General features: G+C 42.9%; 1 protein-coding gene and 1 long non-coding RNA gene across 3 annotated transcripts in view; one reads left to right on the top strand and one right to left on the bottom strand.

The window, feature by feature from the left end:
* The window catches only part of cntnap2a (contactin associated protein 2a), a 385,507-nt gene that overhangs the window by 252,808 nt on the left and 118,138 nt on the right, over positions 1-14,561 (bottom strand). The gene's annotated exons all lie outside the window — the stretch shown is intronic.
* Positions 6,675-7,675, top strand: LOC121811993. The gene is made up of 4 exons (XR_006052797.1): positions 6,675-6,826; positions 6,906-6,997; positions 7,377-7,439; positions 7,538-7,675. It is a non-coding gene; the product is annotated as an uncharacterized LOC121811993 (long non-coding RNA).

The following is a 14,561-nucleotide window of genomic DNA, read 5'->3' on the forward strand; positions in this document are numbered from 1 at the left end:
CTCGGGTGGAGGGAGGTTTGGAGTCTTCTCTCACCCCCATTCTCTGCGGCCTGCTGGAGCGGGGGGGCTAGGAGGAGGAGTTGGCCGTCCGACTGCGTCTGGAGTGTGGGGCCTCCCTGCTGCTGCGGAGTCGGGGCGGTCTGCCTCCCCCCACCGCAGGAAAAGGGTAACACCACCTGGGTCTGGGTGCAGTTCCCCCCTCCAGCAAGGTACCAAACGCTAAGTAAGCTGCGGACGTGAACCATGTCTCATATCTCTCTCACGTTGATGCCGAGAATATATGTAGTATTGTCACTTAGTGCCATGTTATTTTGCAAGCATAGTCGTAAGTGGATGAGTGCCCATGTAGTTGTGATTGTCAGTTAAAAGAGCCATATCAGGTCATGAGTCAAGGGTCCGTAACCGCTTGCGCGCAATCTATCGCGCCCACCTGTGCAGCTGTGGTCGTCCCGCAAAGCCTATATGTGTTGGAATTACAGCCAACTTGTAAAACTATTAGCTCAAATGGTCGCCAACCTCGCTTTAAACGTAAAGGTTGCGCTGTCCCTAGGCATGTGGTAGATGTATCGTGTTATTCTGTTTCGAATTGCCGATGCCACCGAGCCCACCTTTCCTGACTATGTTGGTGACCAGGTGACAGTACCAAGGGGACCGCCCCTCCGTTCCTTCACTAGCGTATTGGTGCGATAGCAAGCCGAAAGCCCTTATCCCAAATTACTCCACCTCCAACAAACACTCTGCGGTGTAAGCAGCGAGTGAGAGTAACATCTGCAGGAGGAAGTTTACAGAGTGAGAAAAAGAAAAGTGTGTTCATAGCAGCAGCTACTGCAGCCAGAGAGAGTCTGACAGGCCCAGCTGTGAGCCACATGTTAGTATCCAGCTGTTCACTGTGTTCACCGCCTCCAGAGGAAGAAAGTGTGCTGCTGTAACCTTCCCACGCCTCTCTCCATCTCTGCACTTTGCCATAAGTTGACCCAGAGCAGAAAGCTAGTTAGCAGCTACGAGCCAAACTCAGAACACTGAGCATCAGCCAGAGGTCTCCGTGGGTCAGAGCCGTGGATCTGGAGATAAACCTGCCGTTCTGACACTCACGTCAACATGCTAAAGTCTGCTTTCCACAAGGAAACAAATATCTCTTGAAAGTGTTACAAATGTGCACGACATGATCAACAAGCAATGATTTGTACACATTTGTTTCACACCGGGACTTGAAAGCAGCTCACATTTGTGGATCTGTGTGAAGCTGGCAGTTAAATTAGACTCAAAACCCCACGTGGGCACGAGACGTGATCTGTGCGTGTCAGGTGATTCGTCCACATGTATTTAAGGTGTTGTGAGCTGTGTGTTATCACCAGATATGCTGTTATTGTGCAATAAATATCTTTATGTCTTCGACCCTGAGCTGATGTATTTTATACTCAGGGCTGCCCGTGGCTGCATGAAAACAACAGAAGATGATCGCTCATTGAAATGGACTGAAGACATAATTATATACAAATAGTTTTCATGATTATTCTTCTTATTTTACAATTATTGGACCACAGCTACATTTTATTTACTTATTCTGAACTCAAACAGACCTGCAGAATGATGCTTTATTTAAAGTAGGCCTGCACAGGCCTGTGCTGTTTTTCTCCTCTTTAAAGTTTTTGTTAAAAAGTTCTTGCGCCCCTCGCCATGCCCAGGCTCTGGTTGCTTTCTCCTGCTTCCCTCAAAGTTTTTGTTACCAAAAGCCTCTATTAAAAGGTAGACTAAGGAAGCTCTTGCCTTCTTATCTTCTAAGACATCTAAATGTATTGCTAGTTGCATATTCCACCAGCCAAGACCTACTATCAATTTCTATCTCTCTCTGAATTATGGGACTATTGCAATTTTTACAAGGAAGAAATCCTTGAACCCGCGAGATCCTGTGTGACGGCCTTAAAAACCTCTTGCCCCCCTGCACCCCACTCCCTTCATGAAGGGCAAATACCCAAGACTAGACTTTACGGTCAAACAAAGGGTAAACCCTATAAATAGATAGTGAAATCTACACAAATATTGTACACGGCCATAGGTTTCCCTATTGTGCTCCACAGTGGAATCGTCTGACCGAGAACACTCGAAACAAAGAGTAGCATCACACAAACACCATCCTAGCCCACAACAACATCTGGCATAAACCCTTTGTTCTGGTACTTTCTTTCTCCGTCGTACCTCCAAAACACACCCTTGGTTTTGCTGTGTAAGATACTATCTATTGAGGTTATACCACAGTAATGGCGCACCAATACATGTTAATTTATACTAGACATCTTCTAACTGGTGTATCATAATATTGCTCCCTTGCCATAAAAACACAAGTATATTAGCGTATTCCAATCGTGATGCTCCAATTACGCGGAATGATTTCTCTTAAAGATTGTTACAACCGTATCGATGTCTCGCGATATCTTTCCATCTATGGTAGGTCGTGCAAATAACATCATCACTTTATATCCTACACGAATCCCAGGCAGGACTCCACCTGTGTAATATAAATGGCCCAGAGTCCCCAACGTGTTTGATCTCTTCCCCTCGCCCAAATCCCACCTAGCGTGAAGTGTGCATGATTGTCCGTGATACATGTTCACCATATGGTGGCGCCACTCCCGCCACCCAGAACACCCAATCATATCCTCAATCCCCTTCCTCCTCCCACCACCGTGCACCTTTAGAGTGACTGTACAACGTCCCGCCCCTACCTGCCATTTCCTCGGCCAGGGTCCAAAACAGATACAGGCAAGTAACACAAAAGGCAGAGGGTTAGCAGGGGATCTGTTTCCTCGGAGGTTACGTAAAAGCTCACGGCAGTACTGACGAGTTCTGACTCAAGGATCCAGCGTCGGCCTCAGCTCAGCTGCAGTCCTAAATGCCGTTCCTAGACGAGCGTAATCTGCTGCAGCTGGCAGAGGACGACGAGCGGCAGGTGCGGCTGTCTCTCGAGTAGACCACTTCCGGGTTCGCAGTCTCCTCAGCGAACCCACACCTCCGGAAGCTCACACAGAGACACATGGAGAGACGGAGAGCAAACCAATACAACACACGGAAAACATAAACATAAACATACACTGAAAATGCCTGAGCCCTGGGTCCCTAGACCCAGGCCATGACAGATATACTGTCCACCTTCACTCCCTGTCTCTGTAGCTGTAAGTGGTTCTTCAAAGGGAAAATGCAGCTGTTAGCTGTAATGTTAGGATTTGTAGATCACTTTATAAATGTGGAGTGTGTGGAGAACAGGCTGTGTGAGTCAGATACACCAGTGGGCCACCACACACGTGTACCACACGGTAAATAAATGTAAACACTGATTTTTAAATCCAACTTCATTTAAAGTCAAAATGTCACCAGGATGCAGTAAATCTTTCTCCTCTGAACAACAGCAAAAAGAAAATCAGGCTTCAAAATGACTTCATGTTTCTATTTGTGTCTAACTGGATATTTTCCTGTGAACAGTTCCCAGTAAGCCCACTGTGACCCTGCAGCCATCCTGGACTCAGATATACAGCGGTGAGACAGTCACTGTCAGATGTGAGATTCAGGGAGGTGAAGGAGCTCAGTGGACGTATGAATGGAGAGCAGCCAAGTTAAACACACCTCCAACATCCAATGAATACAGAATCATCAGAGCTACTGAGTCTGACAGTGGAGGATACAGCTGCCGGGGCAGAAGGGACTATTTCTTCTCAGAGTGGAGTGATATCATCACACTGACTGTATCATGTAAGATCTTTCATCCAGAGTATCTAAATAAGGAAAAAGCACTTCTTCTTTCTTACAGCTTTATAACTGTCTTTCATGTTGGTCAGTAAAATGTTTAGTTTTTATTCCAACAACAAAAACCTGAACAGCAGCTTTTTATTCACAGTGAAGAGAACAAAACATATGAGAGTAACTTCTCTGCTGTGCAGCTCTAATACATGAAAGATGAAATGCAGAACAAATGCTGGATCTGTCTCAGCTGCTCCACCACATCCACTAAGAAACATTAAATCCACTGATTGTTCCTCATGTGTGTTTTTAACTTAGAAATGCAGCAAATTAAATATGAAAGATTAGTGTTGTGTTTGTGTGATAGTTGTACAGTTTGTTGCAGCTTCACCATTAAAGTTATGTGATATTTATTATTTCCATATTTCCACCAAGTTATTTCAACTGGTTTGATTCAGTCATTGACTTTTGTTCTTTTTCTAAACTGAACTGCAGATAAACCAAAGGCCAAACTGAGAGCTGATAACACAGCTGTTCCAGTAGGGGGCAGTGTGACCCTGACCTGCTCTGTGAACCCATCATCATCATCTGGATGGAAATACTACTGGTACAGAGATGAGAAATCCTCTGAAGCCCTGACCACACAAGATGCAGTTTTCCACTCAAATGGACAAATCAGTGTCTCACAGGAAGGACTCTACAGGTGCAGAGGAGGAAGAGGAAACCCAGTTTACTACACAGAGGACAGCCAGTCAGTCAGGATTGGGAAAACTGGTGAGTTCAAAGTTAATGAACCCCAAATCACTACCTGATGAAAAGTATCTGATGGAAATTGACCCCTTTTGTCATTCACTTGTTCATTTCCTGAATACAGTCCCAATCAGACCTGTTGTGACTCTGTATCCAAACTGGTCTGAGATATACAGAGGAGAGACGATCACTGTCAGATGTGAGATCCATGGAGGAGACACTGAGTGGGATTATGAGTGGGAAACAAACAGCAGGATAAAAGCTCCAAATCAAAATGAATACAGGATTAGATCTGCTTCATCATCCAACAGTGGAAACTATCGCTGTAAGGGCAGAATGAAAAGTTCACAGCATGAAACAACAGAGTGGAGTGATTCAGTCACACTGACAGTTTCTGACAGTAAGTAGAGTCATAGTTCATTTAACCTGGAAATAGAAACAGTTTGTAAAAATGTGTTTTTATTAGTACATGTTGAGATATTTGACATGTTTAGATAGTCTCACTCTGAAAGTTCATCATAAATATTTGTGAGTCAACATTTTAGTGACATTGAATTCAGAGTTAAGAGACGAAAGATTGAGAGCAAATCTTTGTTGAACAGATGAACCCCGTCCTGTCCTCACTGTGTCTCCATCATGGCTGAGTCCTGGAGCCTCAGTAACTCTGAACTGTGAGGTTGAACATCCGTCTGCAGGATGGAGCTTCTACTGGTATAAAGCTGTTCCTGATCTATCAGAGAAATCCTCCAGTTATGAGCTGCTACCTGATGGCAGTGGGACTGCACAGGACTCCTACATCATTCATGGACAGACACACACAGCAGGATATGTGTGCAGAGCTGGAAGAGGAGACCCAGAGTATCACACTGATCACAGTCAACCAAAGTTTGTCTGGTCTGCAGGTCAGTTTGTTTCTCTCTGACCTTTCAATGAAGTGAGATTATGTTGTAACTTTTATTCAAGATGTTTTCAACAAGACTGAGCTCATCAATATTTTGATATTTTGAATCCTAACATCTGTGAGCTTTGTCTCTTCACTGCATGTTGTTTCCAGATGTTCATTCAGCAGCGTCTCTCACAGTGAGTCCTGACAGAGTGCAACACTTCACCTCTGACTCTGTCTCACTGACCTGTGAGGGAAACTTCACTGAGTGGAGAGTGAGGAAGTTCTCTGAGGACGGCCGACTGTACTCTGACTGTAGGAGAATGACTGGATCCACATGTGACATCAACACATCAAAGTCAGATACTGCAGTGTACTGGTGTGAGTCTGGATCAGGAGAGTTCAGCAGTGCAGTCAACATCACTGTACAGAGTATGTTATTATACATTTACTTCTTGGATTTGAATGATTTAGGTGTCACGTGAACATTTGTCCCAGTAATTATGTGGTAAAAACACACAGGTTTATACAAGATCAGATCTTCATGATGAACATTTGTACAATCTGTTCTTATTATTGTTTGTCAGCTTTTTCTAAAAGTGTGCAGCAGCTGATGTGACTGAAACAATTGTGTGTGATTGTGTCACAGATGATGGTAATGGTCCTATCCTGGTGAGTCCTGTTCATCCTGTGACTGAGGGAGCTTCTGTTAGTCTGAGCTGCAGTTTGAGAACACAACAAATACTTTCCAATGTGTTTTTCTATCACAATGACAAACTTCTTCAAAATGATCCCCGAGGGGAGCTGAAGATCTCTGCAGTGTCAAAGTCTGATGAAGGTTTCTACAAGTGTCAGTACTCAGGAAGAGAGTCAGCACAGAGCTGGATGTCAGTTAAAGGTGAGCAGGATCAAAACATCTGATGGAGTTTTCTAAACACGTCTGATGACTGAGAATGAACATTAGATTGTCTGATTTAAGTCTCGCAGTCACCTTGCTCCATTTCATAAAAGTATTTATTTATATAATTATAATTGATCAATAATTAATTATTGTTTCTTGTAACTGTGTCAAGTGATCAACATGAGACTACACTAGTTGTCAGAGCCTGACAGCACTATACGTCAATCTCCTGATAGTCGTAGGTTTGACAATGAGTTGGACACTATGAGTTGATGAGATGTTCTCTCCTACTTATATTAAATAATCTATCATAAACGCTGCTCTAATGATCTCGTGTAATAGATGTGCAGTGCCATAGACGCCGAAGCAGAACCAAGATAGTTACATCTCAAAGCAGCACATCCAAGTGTAAGAGCCTCTTCTTTTCATGCTGTATTAGAGAGTTTATTTACTACACACACTTTAATTATTCACACATATACATGTATTCTGATCGAACAATTCACATCACAAACATGTGTAATAACATTTGTCTCTTTCACAGATTCCTGCTTCACCAGGTTGGTAAAATACTTTTTATTATTATTTTAAACAAACATCAGTTACTTTTGAGTTTATTGTGTTTATTTCCTGTTTCAGGTCGATCCAGTCTGAGAGTCACAGTCCGGGCTCCTCCACAAATCATGGAGTCAACCAGAATGAAACTCATGAACACAACTCTCTTCATCCTGGTCAGCACTTAAACCGATCTTTATTATCATTATTAATATTGACTTTTCATTCAGTCTCCATTAACAGGAACATTTCTTAGGTTCAGTTTGTGCTCAGCAGCTTTTCAAAGAACATTTATCAAAATCCAGCTGGACAAACATCCAAATAACCAACTGACTACATGCACAAAAGATCAGAAACAAACAGGATTTTACAACCTGATTGTATCTTTAACTCGACTGAAAGAATCCACAAATGTTGTTGTTTCATATCAGAACAACACAAACAGTAACACCATGATGGGTTCATGCTCTGAAAATATCTGACAGTCCTGGATTTGACTTAAACACAACTAATGAAATTGAATGTGATGTGTTTACAAACATTTTTACATTTCAGGTGCAGATGAACCGCGAGACGTCACATACTCTCTTATTAAACTTCAAAACCTTAGAAAGAAGAGTGAGTACACAAAACACACAGTGTAGAAAAAAGCCTGGGAAGTTTTTAAAGTGTTTAAAATGTTTTAATTATTTTCATTAATCTGATCATCTTCACAGAGAAGCATCATAAAGCAGAGCAGAGTGCTGTTTACTCTGAGGTGAAGACGGGAGCTGCAGGTACAGTCACAACAGTCTCATTCAGTGTTTGTACTTGAATGTGTCATCACATCATTATATTGCAGGTAATTATAGGTCAACATGTTAGTTATTCATGCCAGCCACCATGTTAGCCCTAGTCGTCTGAACTATGGAGTTTTCCTATCTTATTCAAAACTGAGACATTTCCCATATGGTGTTCACCTTGAAGTCTTTAACTAACAATGGACGATCCCAAGACTACACCTAGTCTTAGCAGCTGACATGCTTCATTACCATCGAGGCCGTCTCAGAAGTGTTTACGCTGTAAGTTTGGTCTGTCTTTCGAGTATAGCAGAGATGATGTTGCTTTATTGATACACTTTACCCCGGTATTGTCCATCGTAATATGTCGCCCAAAACTAACCAGTATTGCGTGCTGCGATGTTTGGTTTTACGTCTTGTGGTGTGTAGATGCCCCCCCAATTGCTGGAACCAAATGTGTCTACCCTAAGCATCATTGGAAGCTGCCGCGTGCGGTCTCTAGACTTAATACAGTGAGGAACTATGTATCTATGTGCGGCAATGTTTATCATCTGGTACAGAACTGCCTATAGACCATGGCATATCTTCTCACAAACAAGAGAAAAAGATGCATCGGAGAAGAAATACACAAAAGAAACACAGTGGTGAGGAAAGCAATGCGTGCTCCTTCAACCAGATACGAATTCATCACATGGACGAGCAATAGTATATGTGCACGCCTATGTGCAACCTATGTAATGTCTAATTGTTATTACAGGTTCCACCCCTCCAGCGATCAGCATGTTATTAATAATCTATGAGTTCACCACGACCTGACTCTACGTCTGAGAGCCGGTGATTATGTACTCAATGTACAAGAGGTCAGAGAAAGCGGTATCTTCTCTACTTTATCTCATCTGGCAGATGATCGGAGCTGATCCCAAGACTGTGAGACGTACGAAAAACACCGAAGGATTTGATCGGCACCTCACGGCTAGGTAAGGATAGAACATGAGGAAGATCAATTAGCTGAGGCTCTGATATGCCTCTTCAATGACCATCGATCTGCTGTCTATCACCCCCCTTCTCAGATGACAACATGACCATCAAAAGATCTGGTTCCACGACATGAAACTTGACAAGACGCAGCTCCGAAGTCTCTATAGTATTAAAGCTCTGCAGAACAAAATAGTCACGGTCCGCTGCATCTCAGTAGGAAATCAACAGACTCATCACCTCTCCAGAGTAATCAATCCTGCTGCCATTGACAGAGTGCTGCTCATAGCCTCCACAAAATTGACAGTGCATAGAGAATAGTGTCAGTCTTCTACCATAGTCTCGAACAGTCCATTCTTGTTTGACACCCGAGTGGTCATGTAGAAAATCACTTTTGTCTCTCGTACAGTGAGCGCCAGCTTAGATCAGCCAGCGATCATGTTAGATGGAAGATCTTATGTCGATGTATGATCGAACAAAAGAAAAGGGCCTCTACCGAAGAAGCTGGTGTTTATTTAGAAGCCCTATGGGACTCTCATCTATGCTCCTCCATGTTCCCTCTATGCGGCGCGCACACAATGATTCATATCGACCCACAAGCCTCGCATTTCACAGTCTGCGCTCAGAGACAGGTACTATGTCAGTCTCGAATAAATCCTACAATATTCCCAGTCAGCGATCCATAATACAATCAGACACCTTGTGATTGTCTACTCTAATAACTGAGTGATAAGACCAGTATGCCAAACACAAACCCAGCTATGTGCAAAATCAGCCACCGGTCGTGGATCGCGGCTATTTCTATTTATTTTTCATATTATTGCGTCAATAAGGGCATGTCCAAGTTCATAACACATAGTTCAGTTCATCGTGTATCTGTGAACTAAAAGCACTGTCCAGTGTGATGGGTCAATTTATAATAAGTTAATAAGCCCTCTCGAGCTATTCAGCTAAGTATCGATCACACTTGCCACAACTGACTCATAGTATCACAACTGAGCGCACATTGAAGACGTTTTATTCGCATTGCACGCGACGATTCAATTCCAAGTAGTACAACGAAGATACATTTAACTGGGAGGTTTTGTATGCTCGTCCTAGCCAGGCGAGTATAATCAGCTATAAGACACAATGCCGCGACTAAGACCTATTATGAAAACACATGCAAGCCTTGGATTTAAGCCGGTGGCTGCGGTAGGCATTTATGTGACTAGCCAAGGTCAATATTCGCCACTGTGGCAATGCATTCTTCATGCCTACCGTGTAATATTAGCATGATCACCTCGGGCGTGCGCAACCGACAAAATGAAAGCATATTAACCTCTGTGGCGTGGAGCTCCCTAAATGCATACTCGTAACATTGGTACAGTAGAATTGACAACTCGAGAACCTCCATATATCATAGCGGAGCTTGTGACCTCCAGATCCTTGAATGTGCTATTTCATGTCACTCTCGATGGTCCTCTGCTTTGTAGTGTGTTTCCCTTCTGATCATTCTATTTTGCCAGTCTGTAGTTCGAAGATAGAACATGCAAATAACGACTTCTTCATTAATCTATGCAGCTAATTACTGAATCCTGACATCTTATGTATTGAGTTATCTTTGTTCCGCGACCGTAATCTCAGGTACAATATACCAACAGAATTTGAGCGAACAGTACACTCAAAGCATTTCAACCACACAAGCTAGAGCCGTTCCTGCGTAACATGGGCTAACAATGGTTTATCTAGCATGCCATAAGCGATCATCGGACTTCGCTTAAATCAAATAGCCAGGTGATAGTGAGCAAAGCGGCAATCTTACTCATAGCTATGAACGTACGGTCAGCACTAAACAGATTCCATTGCAATTCTCATTCTAAGAACCATACACCAGACTACACAACACTCAATTTAAGATATCATATCTCAGACAGAGCCCTTTAGTATCAAGGATGTGAAACGATGCCGACTTTACTAGATACACCCAATACAGGCATCTTTCATCAATGACTGGTGCTGCTGCATGATGCTTACCCACGAGTGAATGAGCCAAGGGGATCTAACAGCACAAGCGAGTGAAACGGTATTGCTAGCGCGACGTCTTGATGATGAGACTCATGACACTCTGGGCACCGTCATCCGTAGTGCAGAGAGATGCATGTGTAGATACCAGACAATCGAAACTCCACAAGAGGTCCCTGAACGTAAAGTCTTTGCTGTGCTACTACAGATTCCGCGCGTGCTCGTTTTATGACTCTGTGGCTCACTTCATGCGTCAGAAACACAACAATTCCTCAACACACCTATATGCAATTGACAGCCTCACGACGTATTGAGAGTTGATCAACAGGACTATGAGTGACAGCATGTAAATGATTTCGTCTGTTTTCTATACTTATATCATATTGAGAGCTTACAGTTTTTACATATTATAGCTCATCACTCTTGGTAGGTGATCGGATCCATAAAACTTCGGCTACTTGTGCCTAGATTGTAATCTGTTTGAATGAAGTACACATGTACCACTGTACTATATATCGATTATGTATATCGATCTCTATACAGTCGGTGGAGAGTCATCGGGTATCAACGCGCCACTTCTCTGAGAGCTCATAGTTCATACTCACATCCCGTCATCATTCTATCTATCGATGTCTTGCCTGACAGCCATCTTTCATACCCATAGAAGCTTATAGGCTGACATGTTCTAAGTATCTACCTTCGCGTCCTACCGCGATTTAGATAGGATCATTATGCACTAGGAGACTAAGGCAACTTAGCCCTCTCGACACTGGTGACAGACACATGTCATGTGTCCTAATTGTGCCTTAGCATTGCACTAGCGCAAGAGAGATCTAGCGAGAGGCTTAGAGACCCTTAAAGCTTGCATCCGACTAGAGTCGATCCTAAACATCCTTTACAATAGCAAAATCTCTTCACTAGAGTGTAATCTTAGATTCTTATAGTCTGCACCCGTGACTTCGCACCTCTCGATCTCTCTCCTCCTATTCTCTCATCCCTTCTAGATTGATCTAGCCCATCCTAGTACTAGCCTCTATTCCAGCATTAACATTCATACCTGCTACGTGTGAGACCATCTCCAAAAAGTATAGTGACAGTTACCATCTAAGAGTCAGATTCTGCTCGTCTCGGTTCCTACTAGTATCTTATAAGATGCGTAGAGTATCTCATATATCTCTCAAACCCGGTATGAAATTATGACACCGCATTCCAGAGAGCGACAACAGGTATGCATGATACTGAATGGATATGTCATCTATATATCATGAATCGGAGCGCCCTAAGAATAAATAATTCCAAGGGTCACTCAATGATCCAGAACTATCAAGAAAATAAGCGCATCATGGAACAAATGAAGCCAGCCACGTCTCATTCACACTTGGACTATAGCAACCCCGCTACCTTAGGGTCGTGATCAAGCAACTCCCTATGTCACATGCCACTTACCAAGCTTAGAAACACTAAGATCACACTCATTAGCACATATATCACGAACAATCAAATAGTGAATCCAGAGAGCGTTCCTGATGATGCACTTCATGTTCACAATAACAATAGATATAGTGCGGGAGCGGTAATAAAAGAGATCTTACATGCATCATTGCACCACCAGAAGTGTCCAACAAGAATGCGTATGATGAGTACCTAATTGAGTTCCTTTAGATCCATTGATCATAACCGGCCGAGCCCCGGCTCACGCACAAAAGCCTAGATATGCACACTTTGACAACAATTCATCATAAATCTCGCCAGAAGTCACAAGACTGATGCGACATTGAAGTTGGTGCAGAACTACAACAAGAATGGTAATCTGACATATCCACGACAAATATCACATCTGGATAACGTGACTCTACGGGATGTGGTAGTGCAATGTAGGCTGCATGACACTGACCAAATTCGTTTTCATGATCTACGCATGTTGCTGAGCCGACGTACATTTATGCATTCTTTCTGTGACATCCACTTTTGAGACTCTAGATCTTATCTCAGGTGACCAAACGATAGCATATCAGTACAGATCCCTGTCTGCCTATGGGCTCTATAAACTCCTGGGTATGAAATGTAATGATGTTCGCTTTATTACAGCCTCTTGAACTTTGAGATAAGGGACAAAACCCATGAGAAGAACTGGAAGATTAACAACTTTAGGATTGCCAAACCCGTAATGTGTGATCACGAATTAGCGTCCCATGATAGCTGTCCCCACTTATATAGTAGAGGATTGCCGCAACAGAATACCTCACAACAACAAGGCAACTCACTCGAGCTAGGCTATTTACTACTTTACACACGCACATGTTCTACATCGATAACGCCCAAAACTTATATCTCTTTGTATCTGCCTGGACATTCGCTACGAGACCACAGGTACTTCGAGCGACCTCTGATATAGGCCACAACATTCAAGCTCATCCTGAACGTTGAGGTACTAGGCGAACACACGATCTTACTCCAAGTATTCCTGCCATATCTATTGTCTATGTATCCCAACTTGTACAGTTGGGAATGTAGACTATCGCCCTCTTAGCTGGGGGGCTGACAATGTAGACGGGACTACATAACCTACAGTACTAGAGGTCTAGACTTGCATCAGGATTGATGCCAACTTCACTAAGCACTTAAAGACGGACACCTACACGATCGTATATCACACCTTATTCACTACTCCGACACATGTATGCACAGCAGCACAGAGTTTAGGCTCTTGTAGCTATGGATGGTCGATCATAGTCTCAAGCGCCATGCGTCTTGTGAACAACAAGCCAAATACCCTCTAAGGCACGGTTCGTTTTTAGACAGCTGGGACCGGATTTGCTGACAATGTAGGAGGACACTTTCTATGGTGCAATATCATAGCGCACTACAAAGTAAAGTAAACACAAGTGAAACGCACAAGCGCAATCAACCGCTCAAGCGGTTTAAGAACCCAGATGAGTCACCGACAGTTCGTTACTCTGAGCTCCGTGACAACATTCTTCCCTCCAAAAAAAAAAAATACAGATGGACAATGACCCAAAACATACAGCCAAAGCATCCCAGGAGTTTATTAAAGCAGAGAAGTAGAATATTCTTGAATGGCCAAGTCAGTCACCTGATCTTAATCCAGTTGAGCATGCATTTCACTTGTTAAAGACTAAACTTCGGACAGAAAGGCCCACAAACAAACAGCAACTGAAAGCCACTGCAGTAAAGGCCTGGCAGAGCAATAAAAATGAGGAAACCCAGAATCTGGTGATTGTGTTTAAAAAAAATGCTTTAATTCCTCAGATCTTTATGCAATCTTTTTGTTCAACCCACTGAATTAAAGATGAAAGTCTGCACTTCAACTGCATTTGAAATATTTCATTTAAAATCAATTGTAGTAATGTACAGAACCAAAATTGGAGAGAAATGGTCTGTCCAAATATTTATGAACCTAACTGTATGCATGCACAGACAGATCCTGTTCTATATGGAAATCCTTCTTGATCTCAAATCTATGTAACCCCAGATTAAAATATCCGAACACGTGAAAAGAACAAATTCCCTACTGAGTCATCCTCAACACTACGAAATGACTTGCATGCACACATGTGAATGTAACTAACACACGCCACTTCTTGTGTGTCTATCACAGAGTCATCTTTGTCTTCACTTGATAAGCTCAGAACTGCTCAGTGTGTGTGTGTGTGTGTGTGTGTGTGTGTGTGTGGCTGGCTATGTGATTGATGGAGCTGCAGTGGTACTGCAGAGCGAGAGGCTGGGTCAGATCACAGCATCAGTAAATGCTGAGTGGTGGGCCTTGAAAAAAACAGACAGAGGCTACACCATGCAGAAAAGGACACGAGAGGTGAGGAAAGAAGACAAGAGAAGAGGAAGTTGAGCTCAACAGACTGGCTTAACAATTAAACTCCTGAAAACAAGATCCATAGATTCCAACAGATCTGCTGTAGCTCATAAATACTGCACAACTAATTCGGCAATGCATCATATAACGAAC

Source organism: Haplochromis burtoni, unplaced genomic scaffold, assembly GCF_018398535.1.
Source record: "Haplochromis burtoni strain Fernald_Lab_line unplaced genomic scaffold, NCSU_Asbu1 Contig_1, whole genome shotgun sequence".
Lineage (NCBI taxonomy): Eukaryota > Metazoa > Chordata > Actinopteri > Cichliformes > Cichlidae > Haplochromis > Haplochromis burtoni.